The sequence below is a fragment of the Ischnura elegans genome, chromosome 5 (assembly GCF_921293095.1).
Source record: "Ischnura elegans chromosome 5, ioIscEleg1.1, whole genome shotgun sequence".
Lineage (NCBI taxonomy): Eukaryota > Metazoa > Arthropoda > Insecta > Odonata > Coenagrionidae > Ischnura > Ischnura elegans.
In genome coordinates this window covers 100,889,693-100,905,447 of record NC_060250.1, presented here as the reverse complement: position 1 = coordinate 100,905,447, position 15,755 = coordinate 100,889,693, and positions in this window count along the sequence as shown.

Here is a 15,755-nt window from a genome sequence, read left to right as displayed (position 1 = left end):
AAAAACTATTGGAGCTTTTAATCTTTTTTATCTCTTTACATTTGTAAAATATAAAGCACTAACGCCCTTCATCGATCCCCTATAAAATAATATTTTAAATACTGTCAACTCCGCCTTTCGTACATTCCTTACGAAATATTTATATCATTTATAATTAACTTGATAGGTAATGCACTATGAGATACTTCGATGAATATAACACCAAAATTAACTTTTAACGCAAAAACATAAACTTAATCGCTTGCAGAGCCCTGCACTCAAAAACGTGCCTAATGAAAGAAAAATATCACAAATGCACAAGGAAATGTGCATGCGGACAAGGAAATGTGTTCCATGGTCTGTGAGACTCATTCCTCGTTATCAGAGATGATTACGGTACACTAACAAGAAATGAGCAGGAAGCTGAATGACTCTTTTTTAGAATTGAATTCAGATAAGTGTAGAGAAGCCGGACGCCGACATACTCTCGGTAGAAGAAGATAAGACATCCAGGGGCCGTATTCTGTAACTCCAAACCGATCGGTGCGGCACCGATTCGTCGGGTGCGACGAATCGGTGCCGTACCGACAGCAAAAAGGTGTCGGTACGGCCACCGACTAGTGGGTTTCATGAACTCCCCGGTGCGCATTGTACATTTTATTTTGTTTTTACCTCATCACCGAGTAAATAATGAGGTTTTCTGCAATGTTATCTTTTTCTGCCCCTTCGAATACGCCTCTATAATTCACTGTGTCATCATCTATATTAATTACCTTGACAGAAATATAAGATAATGGTTAATAAAAATGAGGTTTGCTAACATATAATGACTTTCTCTCATTTATGTTACCACTTTCACTCGCTTGTAATAGGCTTTATTTCTCTCTATCATCATTTATTTGCTCCTTTGACATAAAAAAGATATTTTTGATTAAATATGAGTTTTGCCGCAATGTTATCACTTTATATCACTCTGAATAGGCGACTGTTATTTCACTCAATCATCAATTTGGCGTTTCTCTCGGCATAGAAATAAGATCTTTTTATTTAAGTATGAAGTTTGCCACAACGGTATCAGTTTCTTTCATTTGTAACGGGCAACTATATTCCATTTCATCGTCAGCCATTGATTCCCTTGACGATAAAAGAAGATATTTGTTAATAAGTATGAGGTTTACCGCAATATTATCATTTTCTCTCACTTGGAATGCGCAACTTATACATATGTATTTCACCCAATCACAATTTATTTACTTCCTCGTCATTACACTTCTTTTAATTACACCCAGCTCCATATTTTTATAACAATTTCCTAACTTGTTCCTCTAATATGACATTTAAATTTGCATTTGAATCCTACGTTCACGTTCCATGGTATGCTATTTTCGTCTGCTACGGTGCCAATGGCATAACCTTCCGTTGATAACATTTATTCGGAACTTACTTAATGACAACTATATTACCAAATCATGAATAAATAGCATTATACGGAACCAATATTTAAAAAAAGAAACTACAATCTCAAGGATAGTTTCAATAATTCATTCCAGCAACAACAATCTCCATCACATACAAACTTTATTGTGATGTTGTAATATTGTTTCCTTCGATTCTGTAGGTACAGCATTACTACCACACATTATATAAGCATTGTTAACAACTTATCCAATATCGTTTATTCTTAATCTAGCAATAAGTCGTAATTTCCGCAAATAAAAAGATTGAGAATGACGACAACAAACTGTGCCAATGAGTCTTCTCTTGTTTTTACCCTTCTTTCATTGGTGGAGACACGTGAAACTTCGGATATAGTCGGATTTTCCCTGTTTGGGAAGGAGAGGGAATCGTACCGACTGGTTTGAAACCGACGACCTTACAGAATCGCTGAAAGTGTCGTCATCGGTGCGGAATCCGTTGTCGGTACGGTTTGATGTCCAGTCGGTGGGTTTGTAAGGGAAACCGACCGGTGCGGCACCGACGAAATACAGAATACGGCCCCAGATTCGGTGAGACGCAAAGCTTCGAAGGGCTTTCGGCATATCCCGAGAATTCAACTGAAAAATTTGATAGCCGAGGAAGCGAAATTCGAAGTTCATTATTCAATCACGACTATCATCAATGATTCCCAATTTTCTTCCCTAAGTTTCTGCAAATAGAAAGCGATTAACCCTTCTCCGCCCAGAAAAATGTCTATTTTTGATTTTGAAGGTATTTACGAGGGCCGTTTTTTTTCAACCTCCGATGGGTCCTGAACAGATGACGAAGTGATTGATTAAAAATGATTTCATTGTTGAATTTTGAGCAAACTTGTGGCATCCTTTCGACATAATCGCCTCTGCGATTGAGGAATTGATCGTTCCTGTGGACAAGCTTCACTATACTTCATATATACTTTGTAAGGACAATCTTCTCGCCTCACATACAGATAAAGCATCTCCTAAACACCGTCAAGGACAGAACTCCACTACAAGTGGAAGGGGTCTACCAAATTCCTTGCCAGACCTGCGGGAAGAACTACATCGGCGAAACAGGCAGATCAGTTAAAACACGCCTAGAAGAGCACGCGAGAGCGATTCGACTGGGGCAATCAAAAAATTCCGGGTTGGCGAACACGCAGCGCTTAGCCACACCATCGACCTCAAGGAAGCCAAAATCATTTGCCAAAGTTAAAGGTTTTAAACGGAGACTGGTCAGAGAAGACATTTAAATATCTAAAAAAGAAAAGAATAATTTCAACAGAGACACTGGCATTAAAATTAGCCGTACTTGGCAACCCGTAGTGAGAAAAAACAAGCAGCAACCCACTCCTCCAATCTCCCGCTCCCATCCTCCCCCCACCACCTGACACAGATACCTATATAAAAGATTTTAAACTCCCAACTCCTCATAATCCCTTGAAAAAGCGACCAGCATCGGTCGGGAAACGTTGGGGCCACCCGAGAATGGACGCGGCGACATAGCCCAAAAGTTTTTTATCTTTATATGTACTTCATAGGATGTCGCCGCTAATGACTTCCTATGAATTTTGCCTTCGCCCTGAAGCTCATCGCTCGTTTGAAAACTCCTTCATCTCAGCGTAAAGATTGAAGTCACACGGCACTATGTCGACATTGCACGGTGGGTGATCAAAAATGTCCCAATTTGGGCTGAATCAGAGAAGAGATGACGGGCATTGTCATGAACCAGAACACTTCCAGAAGTAAGTATGTCTCTTCTTTTGTTCTGAATGAGAATCGACGCAATGTTTCACTCTATCCTCTGTTTGACTCTATCCTTAGTGCATTAAAAAATTCTCTTTTACAGGCATAAGGGTCCAGACATGTCAATACTGAAGCCATTCGGCGAGTTTTCTGACTATCACACCGCAGTGCACACTTGGCGGGAGAATCAATTAAGGAAGTGTAGTTAATGAGATTGCTACTAACCTTAAACTAACAACTTACGGTCAGAAATGACTTGTGCGTGTGGTACGGAGGACGCGCAATTTCCCTACCTACGCAGTGCCCACCTGTCGCTTTTATGGTCTTTTTGATGGGCGCTTGGAGGTTGAAAAAAACCATCCTCGCAGTTGTTTTGCTCCTATGGTCGACTTATGTTATCCCCCTAAAATAATATGATGATGCATTAATCAAAGAGTTTTCTCAGAATGACCACAGCCACATGACTATACTGGGCGGTTACGGTGTCAAAATCTAATGTGATTAATTTTCTACTGGCATAAAGAAGATTAAAATCTTCAGGGAAAGCATTGTTTTGGATGGAGAAAATTTAAAATTATCTGCTCAACGCCCTTCTATTTTTTAAATATTATTTTACTTTGCATGTTATTAACGCTCTTAGTACCACCGAAATCTGGTGGTACTAGCTAAAAAAGCCAAGGTAAATCTAAGAATTTTTTTGGAAATTAATGACAAAATACAATATTAAGTTACTTTTTTACAAATCAATATAATGTGTTTTTTATTTAAGTGAAAAAGAATTATTTGTTGTCAATAATATTTAATACATTAGATAAAGGATAAAACAATAAGTATAAACTTATTATGATTATATCGATATCCGGTCGATATATCGGCTCGTGGCACTTTTCGCCAGGGGAGCAAAAGCCAATGTATCGTCCAGTGCCACTAAGACGGTTAACAGTCAGTAGGCGTCCATATTGATTTCCCCCGTTTCTTCCAGCAATTGGGATTATTTTCACTATATTCAAATAAAAATTAATGGACAAATTAGGTTAGCAAAGCAATAAATCATATTTTTAACTATTTTAAATCAAATTAGAGCGCAGTTTTTCACAAAGAGGCTCATATTTCCAGCACGGTAGGGTTTATTCACATTGATGCGATGGGCGAAAATAGGTTCTATGATCCAAAACGAGTGAGAAAGCAATAGGGGAACAATGTAACACTTCAGAGGCTCATTACGAAATTAGAGATCAATACATGTTATAAAAATGGGGTTTTTAAATCAGAAGTTTTTTTTAATCCATGCGAGAGCTGTTTTTTAAGTCAGGGCCGTTTCTATATAAAATAAACCCAAATAATTTTTTCCCAAAATTAATTTTTTTAAGAAGTTTAAGTTTCCTTCTTTGTTTAGGCACTTATCTTGCCTTAAAACTAAGTTTTGAAACCCATTTCCAAAAAAGTTTGCCACCTGCCCTAACAACCACACGTCTGTCTTCACGTGTTCGTCATCATTGCAGCGCTTTCCGCCAAGATGATTTTTAAAGTACCGAAGAAGGTAGAAATCACTCAGAACAAGGTCGAGGGAGTACGGTAGATGATCCCAGCCAAAACATTCAATCATTTCCCGGGTCTTGCGTTGTCGTGGAGGAGTAAAGATCCTCTTGTCAGCATATCGTCTTTTGTTCTGAATGGCGCGTCGGAGCTTGACAATGGTTGTACAGTAGGCTTCTGAGTTGATCATCATTCCCCGTGTCATACCGTGCTCTAGCAAAGCACCGCACCTGCCCCAGAACACCGTTGCCATGCATTTTTGTTCGTAACGTTTGTGATCATAGATGGCCGGCCTGAGCGATCATCATCTTGAACATTTTCACGGCCATCTTTGAAATCTCGGACTCATTTCCGCACTTTACTTTCACACACTGCATTAGCACCATACGCTTCACACATGACGGTTAACGTCTACAGGTGATATGTATCTTGCAGTCAAAAATCGTACTACTGACCGACTCTCACCCGCGGCGGGCGATTCAATAGTCTTAAACATTTTAAAGATCCACAGTAAAGCGTGCAGATTAGATACGGAACTGCAACTGACATGTGGTTGTTCGCAAGGAATAGCGGGAGGCGGCGCGCACACTCGTTACAGACGGTGCGCGAATTACTAAAGTGTACGGTACAACGGCCCTTACTTGAAAAACACCCCTCGTATTTTAAATGGAAAATGGAGAGAAAGCAAATGGGAAAACTCCAAGAAGATTTTTAAATTTTTTCCCAGTGAACTACTCCGGTGAATTTTTTTATCAGTCTTCCGACAGAGTTATGATATCCATTTCTAGCGACGTTTCGTGGAATACCTTTCCGCCGAAATTTCAGTAGATATGCAATGCCCAATATGGTAGGAAGCATGAGAAAAATTCGCCTACCTAATGTTTATCCGGGCTTGGAAGCAAGAAATCAAAAATGTCTCCTATGAGAAGTTACCAAAGAAGTGAGGATTAATTTATATTATGTAATTGCGAAAAAACTCCACAGAGAAAAATTCATAAGCCTTGACCAATGATTTTATCTCTGAGTAATGTTTGCACAATTGATGCATTGCGGGTGTCTCCATAAAATTTTCATCGTTGATAGTCCTGGTATACTCAGAGTAATATTATGTAAATCCGCTTTCTACCCACTATCAGCTCAATATAGGTGCGGAAGCCATCATCCTAGAATCCCACTACATACCCAGGTCCGACAGAAGCGATAAATTAAGAGAGATATTTTGCCGAACGGAAAGATATGCGAATTCGTTTTCCCCCGAACTATGAAGGACTTTAATGAATTCTAGGCGTAATTTTGTTTCCATGTAAGGAGACGAAACTGCTCTGCCGTAAACATGGCTACCGTAACCGCCTTGTCAAGGAAACCAGTCACATCCACGTCAACCGCAACAACATCAACAGAGACACTCGGTTCCAAATCAGCAATGCTTGGATACCAATTTTGAAGTCCTTTATGCACAACAAATATGGCGGGAAAATCACAACATGCCGGAGCCAATCAGGTTACAACAGACCATGGATGAGGGTTTATATTCGTGTCAAATTTTGAGAAACGGCATTCAGAAGATTCGCTGAGGATGAACAGCAAGTCGCTGGTCGAAACGCCGGGAGACATAGAGGACATTAACCGGTGGAAAACCCGAAAAACTTTCTGCACCTTATACGCCGAGAAAACCTAAGATCATGCATGTAAATCGTGTAATTGGTTTTGAGAAATTTTGAAAGTCTTATTTTAGTTAGCGTTCCGAGGTGGAAATGTGGATGTATATGTAGACGCTAACAATGTAGGCTTGTATGAAAACACAGGAGGAGAGATGAACGGAAAGGATAAGGGAAGAGGAAGTGCATGGTGAATAAGGAGAAGAAAATTAAAGAAGATTACAACATTTAGTGGGAGACACTGAATGTGGCTAGTAAGTGTACCTTGGCGAGGAGTGTCGCTGAAAACCGTTTTACAGAGAAGAAAGTTAGGCAAACAAAGAAGGAGGAGGGTAGCAATAAAATATAGGAAAAGAATACACAGTAAAAAGCCTTGTTCTGCACTGAAAAAAATTATTAGGAGAAATAATAAAAAATATTATTAGTAAAAATGTAGAGTTGTAGTCAATGTAAATATACCAAGACAGGTATTTTCCCAGAATTAAAAAGAAATTAAACACGGTCTAAATACATTCTCTAGCATCTTTTCCACATATTGGTGATGCGTCACATGCTACCTACGTCTTTACCTAAGCGCGTAAGTCAAGATAATGCAAAAAAGCCTTTCACTTAAAAATCCCTAGGAGGTGGTAAAGATTCAATACCACCCAAGCAAAACTAGATTTGATTGGATAGGTGACAGCAGAACATGCCGGCAAATCGCAGGCATGTGCGTTCCTTACAGGCTCCGCCTAAGATTTGAACCCAAGACCCTCTGGCCAGTACCCAAGCACTCCACCCACTGGAGCCCCACGCTCCCGTATGCGGAGAGACATGCATGCGAAATTTTTCATGACTTGACAGGCGAGCTCGCATCTTAATTCTCGTTTGATTATCGCGGATTCTTTTTTACTCCGACAAAACGCACCCCTGCTAGGCCTCGCAGTCTCGCCAGCGGCTGTTGGGCGCCTGCTCTGCTCAGGGCCGGCAGCACATAGTAGCGGTAGTAACACGCCCTCTCCTCATTGCCCCACCCATAAAAGGGTTTCTTGCGCGTGCACCCCTTAAAAGGGGGATGGGGAAGTTCCCAAAAGGAGGTGGGGTGGGAGGGGGGTGACGGAGGAGGGGTGGAAAGCGTTCTCCAACCCCCCAGAGAGTGGTGTGAGTCGATATGCATGCTAGGGCGGAACGGAGGTGGAGATGAGTTTCATAGGGGTCGTAAGAGAGGGGTGGATTTGGGTCTCTTTCCCTCCCCCACCCTTGTCCCAATTCATCCCTCCGCTCCCCACCGTTTTATACATTCCACGTGGAAGGGGTGCTCAAGTTCGATGCCATGGTCACCGCTTGGAGTTTTGGGGGCCACGAGTCTGCAGTGTTTGAGGGAGAGTGTGCAGTATAGAGGGGAGGAAATGGGGGTTGCCTCCTCGCCCATAACTCGATCACCATCGACGTTGGATTGGCTAGCAGAATTCGGCTGTTTTACGTCAGCCGCTCCTCACCATCGGTGATCGCAGTCCTACCCTTGCGATTGATATTGAGGGAAACTTTCAAGTCAAATGAATTCATACCCCTAAAATTTGCATATAATCGCTTACCACAACAATAATACGAGGGTATTTCAATGTATAAGAAATGCAGCACATTTTTTTATAAAACAGGGGTTGATTTATTCAGGTTTCAAATACACTATGACGCCATTTTAACAGCTGCGTATAGGACGGTCACCTCATAGGAAGTCAATACAACTATAGAAGACAAAGTTGGAATGCTTGAAAATATTCCACAAGAAATGCCATGTTTTTTCTACCGAAATGTTCCGTGAAAAAATGCGTTGCTTCACTTAGTGGACTCACCTCAAAGTTTGGGGGACTTTAATCTTTAGTGCAGCTAATCAGGTAGAGTAATCCATTAGCATCAGTGCCATACAATGGTTAATTATGTTGAATATTTCACAGAGCGTCGTCAATGCTACGCGATAAAAGTATTCTTTGACTAAGACTATAAAATAATATTGCCTTACCAATAGGAGTATAACTCCTAGTCCGATCGTACCGATTTTTAACGAAGTACATAATTTTGAACATCATATTTATTGATCAGCAATCCCATGATTGGTTTGACGCAGCTCCCCATTCTTCTCTCCAAACAGGTTGCCATTTCATAGCGGCATATTTCTTCTCTTTCATATCCTTTGTAACCTATCCTATGTATCTCATTCGGGACCGTCCCCAGCCCTTCTAACCTTCCACCTGTTCTTCTACGATTGCTATCATCAGGCCATCATGTCTCATAATGTGGCCAACTAAGTTGCCACGTCTTCTCCTTTAGATTTTTAGAAGACTTCTCTTTTCTCCCCTTCTTCTCTGTACTTCCTAACTACTTACTCACTGGATCCATTTTACCTTCCCACCCGGCGGGCTCGGGTTCAAATCTCGGCAGTGGCAGAGAATCTCCAGAGACTGCCCGATCCCTGCTTGAATGTTGTGTGGAGGACATTTCAAGCGCAACACTCCGTCCGTCGGATGGGATGTTAAGCCGTGGTCCCCTTGGCGCCTTTCGTTAAGAGCAGGCTAACGCCGACGCCGGGTTTCCCTCCACCCTTCATTCCACACCCTTCTCTCATGGCGCAAATGACCTCAGCTGTCGGTCGCCTCCTCCAAATACCATACCATCCATTTTACCTTCATCATTCTTCGTAAATTAATAGAGATATTTTGCCGAGCGGATAGATATGCGAATTCATTTTTCCCACGAACCATAAAGGGCTTTAAGAAATGGTAGTTGTAATTTTGTTCGAGCAATTGATTTTTAACAAGTAGACGGCTGGTGTCTTAATCGCCCCAACCTCACGTCTTTTTTAGGCGGCTTTCGGGGTAGTATGTAGATGAATACCAAATTTTGAACTCTTTACGCAACCTTAATAAATATCCCTTCGACTTTCATGAAAAGTCGGGGCTTTATAAAAGTTATTGTCGGAAAAATATAATGAGTTAAAATTAGACGAGAAGAGTACTTTAATTTTAAGGTACTTTGATGAATTACTTTCATGTAAACAGCAAAATTAAAACAAGTCAATAAATGCAACCAAATGATCATTATTGGTATGGCAAGGTTCACTAATTACGGCATCTTTAGGTAGAGTAAGTTCGAAGTTTAACACTTCTTAAATAATATGTTGGGGAAAATGTATTTGAGGGGTTCTCCTGCTAAAGGTGTTGGAAGCGGAATGGGAGGATAAAATTATGGGAAGTTGGACTCAAATGCCCAAAAATATTAATCTGGTCTAATGCTAAAACTGCTTCTCTCTTTTCAATACAATTTCTCGTGTTAATTCCTGACTTTTCATGAGAGTCGAGGAAACACTTATTAAGCCTACTTAAAAATTATTTTCCTCGACTTTCCAAACTTTTATTGTTGAAATAGGCGATTATATAGAAACTTTAGGGAAAGGTATTAGTTATTTGCCGGTGGAACTCTTTCAAAAATGATATTTTCGCCCAAGTAGGTTTACAACAACCGTTTTGTAGATTTACCTATTTGCTTATTTCAAAATAATTCTCTATAACTATATACATACATACATATATATGCAATGATATAAATCTCCTATACAATTTTTAAAATCAGCAAGAGAAGCTTTAGTTTTTTTAATCAGGGAAAAGAGTTAAATAGGAAATAGCCGGCCTCGGTGGCGGTGGGGTGAAGTACTCGCCGGCCAAACAAGAGGCCGCGGGTTCGAGTTCCGCCTGGGTAAGTTTCCCCTATCCAGGGCATGGTTGTTCGTTGCAATTGTTGAATTTGTTGAATACCCTGATATAAAATGGCTCATGAGAGCTGTATTCGATGGTTTAGGAATAAAATAAAAATTAAATAAATAAATAGGCTAAGGATGATTTGTGTTGAGTAACTATTATTCACTATTGTTGACCGCGCTTTCATCCTTAGCTATGAAGGATTGAGCCCACCAATCATTTTAAATTAATTCCCCTGCTATATTTTACTGCCACCAAGAGAAATTTTTGTTTTTCATTTAATTAAAGGATTTGGATATACATAAGGGTAGTTTTTAGACAATAGATCCTCGCAATTTGTGATCACACATTGACCCCTTCGTGGAGATAGGGTTGTTGCGGTAACTAGTTCGTTGCATTCCTATCTTTTAGGCCTGGGTTCAAAGCCCACCGTGTTGGCGGAGATTCTTCATAGTGCGAGCCTTGTAGAGAGCACTCCAAATGCAAAATTCTCATTGCTGGATCGGAAGCAAAGAAGATTATCCCTTGGCACCTTTCATAAAAGAGCATTCCCTTTACTTTTTCTTCCCAACCCTAGGATATAACCTTTGGACTGAACATTGGTATGAAATATAATAGTAAAATAATTGTTAAAAATAAATTCCAAAACTGGATCTGCTATCTGATCATTTTCTTGGAGAAGCCAGAATCCATCGAAGAAAGGAATAACTCTACCCTAGAATTATATATTATATCAAAGTCATAAGATTTATTGCATTACTATGTGCTAATAATACACACAGAACACCGAAATTCTGGAAAGCTGTCATCACCAAATATTTATGGTTAGGTGTGCGTGTTGATCAATGACCATATTTTTTCCTTCAATCTAATAATGAGTTGTAAGATAATTACTGAAACACCACTACTGTGACAATATAGCCGACTCTTATGCAGAAATAGGATAGTATATATATTTTACCAGGAGGGTGAAAAGGAGGCCACAACAATATTTTGTCATAACTGTCGACCAAGGAAGCAATATATTTTGAAAAAACATTACTTTGGTGAAACCCATCAAAACATAATTCTAAATAAAAACATCAATCAAAAATTATTTAGAGGGAAAAAAAAATAAACAAGAGGGTTATTACTTAAGTAGAGACTTTACTAGGTTCATTTAAATGTATCCATTTTCTTAGTTTTTTTTACAGTCACATCACGTCAAATCTGATGTTTCGTGTCTTCTGAATTGCTTTCACAATACGTTCAGGGGTTCAGAGACCACCTTATTGGCCAAGTTATGGAATTCAGCGAATTTAAAGAACGGATAAGGGAATAATAAAAAAATAAATCAATTTACTTCACTCATCTATGAAATTAATGCATTATACTGGCATGAAACATGATGGCGTTGATCGACAAAGTCGTCGAGAGATGAGCGGTTGGCATGTATAGTAACGGTAAGCTTCGTTTAAAATACATGGAACAGAAAAAGGGAAGAAATTAATTGTAAAGATTTTAAAATTTACCATCGAAAGAGAATAACAACGGAAGCGCGATAAGATCAGCACATGGAATTTGAGTAGTGAGATGCGTCAAATCAATCTTGGGATTTCAGACGGACGATGACAGTAGAATCAGCTGTTTTCTTGTACGCAAGAGCAATAGATATTTTAACGTCATGATACGAACATTTAAAGCCTCGAAATGTTATTTGAAGAGGTCCGAGGAACATATGAAGCTATTAAGTTCTGCTTTTGATCTGTCTCATGAACCCAAAAATAAGATTAAGAGAGTAGAACACCAAAAGGGGATGATCGGTGCATCTACCTCGGGTGTTTTTAAATAACGGAGAGAGATTCGCGAATTTTAATAAGTTATGCATAAATTTAAGATGGGTTTATGAGAAAAGGTATTTTCAAAGGTGAATAAAATTGTGAGTTTATTAATTTAATGAACGTAATTAATTTCAAAGGTAAAATGAGACAAGGAATTACATTCAGAGAATCGTTTTCGATAGAAGTAAAAGTAAAGTACTTTTTATGATAGATGCGACAGGCCAGGATGTGTCAATATAAGTAAAATTTTTACAGAGGATAGTCATTGTGATTTCGTCAAAGAAATAAACATTTAGTGAGACAAGCAGTCCCAGAGTCAAACTTCATTGGATCATCTCGGTATCGCCGGTATCTCTATTTGTCATTCACTAACTAAAGCAACAGAGGCAAATTCTCATGACGGAAAATCGTATAATAAAAAGAAAAATAACATCGAACATTCAAGCGAGTCACGAAAGACCTCAACGGTTGCGACTATTTTTTTCATACTGGTCTGGAACCGAGGGCCCGGGAAGCAAGACTCGCTGACTCACCTTTATAGTTCGCCTCCCGGAAAGAGAAGTATAAATCCATCAGACGTATAGGAACGGAAGCACAGATTCGACTGAGAGTAGCTACAATAATTCAATAACAAGAGTCGCAAGCTTGCAGGATTATACGATACCGGAGTCCGGAACTTAAATTCCGATTTACTGATCAAACTATTCCTCGTAGTCACATCCTTCGGTTACCTCACGAGTTCCACATCATTCGATTATTCCCAACTAGTTAGCTTTGCAATAAGTTCATAAGTGAAGTCTCTCAGACTGAAGTTCATAGTAGAATAAAATACATAACTTTGTTTTATTCCACACTTTATTTTAAATAGCACGACCCGGTTTTCAACATCTAGTGTTACCATCAGGGGCAAGTAGATGGGTGGCGTGCTCTTAAATAGGTAATCGTGGGTGGAGGGGGGGGGGAACCGAAAAAGGGAGGGGTGGGAAAGAACATTGATGACGGGTAAAGCTTTTTTTTTTTTTAAAAAGGAGTGGGGGGGCCTTGGGCTGGCTTGCATGGGATAAACGACAAGGAAAAAAGATAAAGGGGGGAGGGGTTCTCAAAAGGTTTAAAATACATGAGGGAATCAAGGTTGAGGGTCGTAGGGGGGATGGTAGTGTGACGTTAAGTAATGGTGACTGGCAGGGGAACATATGGTCATTACAAAGTTTAGTGGGGCAATTCACAATCTCAAACTGTTCTAAAAAGTCCATTTTTTCCCCTTTTCAATACAATGTAAAATCCTGGGTTCAAAATTACCCTATTTAAAATAAAGTGTGGAATAAAACAAAAGTTATTTTAATTTATTCTATAATGAAGCAATTCCACAAAATAACGCCTGAGACCGTGTCTTTTATGAAGTTCATAGATTTATTGATGCAAAAGATCTCTTCAAATAACATTTAGAGGCATAAAGTTTACTTATTACGGCGCAAAAATATCTGTTTCATGTATTGCGTCATCGATAGCCTTGAATTTAGTTATTATCTCTATACAGCGAGTAAAATCTATGAAATCGATAATATTCAAATCGATAGTATTCAAATATGCAGCGGTCTCTCGGAAATTTGGCAGTATCCTGATCCGATAGCAGCCGGAATACCGAAAACGACAGATTGCTGGAAATTATTCATAGAGACGAAATTAAACGGCAGAAGCTATGTTTTATTTCATTTATACCTTTATAGTATAAGCACAACACCATTGTTCATGTAATTGGTGACTTAACCACGAAAATTCTTTAATTAGTGTAATCATCTTTTTATAAATCCCCCTTCATTAATGACATATGTTTTGAATGATATCATATTAAAAGAAGTACTTCACTAAATATTTTGTCGATTGTACAATATATTACATTAGCACGTGCACGCAATCGAAGAGTTAGCGTGAAGTTAAACTATGTATAGTATATAAAAATTAAACTTACATTATATTACTGCATTTTTTCATATCAACAGTCCACCGAAGTGTTCTTGCATATCTCCCCTCTCAGCAAACACTACTTCTCCTATTTCTGAGTTGGACTGGGCTCACCTGCAAAGTAGATCACTAGAAATTACCAAGCTATCCGCCTTTATATAAAGACCGAATTACTGACAGGGCCGGAGAAGTGAAGTGCCGATGTAAGTACTGTAGTATTATTTCAACACCATCGTTCATGTAATTGGTGACTTTACCACGAAAATTCTTTAATTAGTGTAATCATCTTTTTATAAATCCCCCTACATCAATGACATGTGTTTTGAATGACATCATATTAAAAGAAGTACTTCACAAAATATTTTGTCGAAATTTTCCTCACAAACACTGCCAAAATAATCGTACAAATTTACATTTATAGTGTTCAAGCAATAGTTGAAATGTGCTCAAAAGATTTGTAACTCAAAGAAAAGATTAAAATTTTAGTATTATAAGCTAATTCATTATTTTTAGCTTTATAACCAGTCATAAGAAGCAAATTGTAATTTCTACAATAATATAAATAAAATTTAAACGGAGTGTGGTTCCTTGAGTCCTGTCGCTTACATCATGCCACCTATTTACTTCCCTGATAAAAATAAAACTTCAGGATACAATCGTACTCGAGTTTTATGGCTTTCGCACGCAGTTGTAAACAACGCGCGAGAGACCTTTGAACTAACACACACGAGACCTCGGCGATTCACCATGATAGCGCGCTGTTTGCCGGGATAGAGCCCGCGGTCTCGAATACGTGTAACCGCTGCGAGGTCAAGAGTTCAACCATACTCATCCTACGGTGTCGATGGTAACGCTTCCACGATTCTTCCCTCACTATTAAGCCTCAGGGATATTTCTCCAGAAGAGAGGTGTATCTGAAATGACGGCAGCATTTTCACATATTTCTCTGGAATGAATTTAATAGAGCATCCAACTGACACTAACAGCCTCATGATTAAGCGTGAAGTAGGTACAATTTATTTATGTATTGTATGTTATATTTTTACGGTCACCCAATTAAATATAGCTTAAAGTCTAAATTTAATAATAATAATAATGCACAATAATAACGTTTTATTTTGTAGGTCCACTCTCTATGTTGAATTTTCAGCACTCTGAGTGCATGAAATAATCATGCATTCATACGAATAATTGGAAATTTAACATAAAAATTCAATGTACATTAAAAATATTCATTTTAAAGGTCCTAAAAAATACTTTTTGACAAATTATTTGAGCGGTTTATTGAAATTGAACATGAAAATAATGCAGAGTACTATTTCGATTTATCATATTCAGGTTCCTCGTAGGTCAATCTGATTCGATATTTTCAAAATGTTGATAATTACAAAAGGTTAGTTTGTCTACTGAATAATATACTGGGAAGCAGTTTCAGCTTGTTTTTGATATGAAAAAATATACCCCTATTAATTATATTCTGATGTTTTAATTCTTTGTGTACTTAGAGCACTTGAAGATGTTTTATCAAAAGTGCAATGTGAAGTTTCTCTACAAATACAAAGTTAAGGTACCTACTCAGTATCACATTTACTTTAGTTCAGATTACTAATTTAAATCCATTCGTCACATTTGAAAAATGAAACTTTGAATAAAACACTTCATTAGATTTTTTACACAATCAAAATAATTTTTCATAAAGTATTTTAAACAAGATAGCTTAATGGGGCCGATTACCCGAGCCTTTGAATATTGTATCGCTTATCTCGAAACATACAAAAGAAGGAGAATGACGAGTGCTGTGAGACGGAATAAGTAGATGATAAGAGATATATACTCTCAGCACAATACATGAAAAGAGTCTTTTGTTAT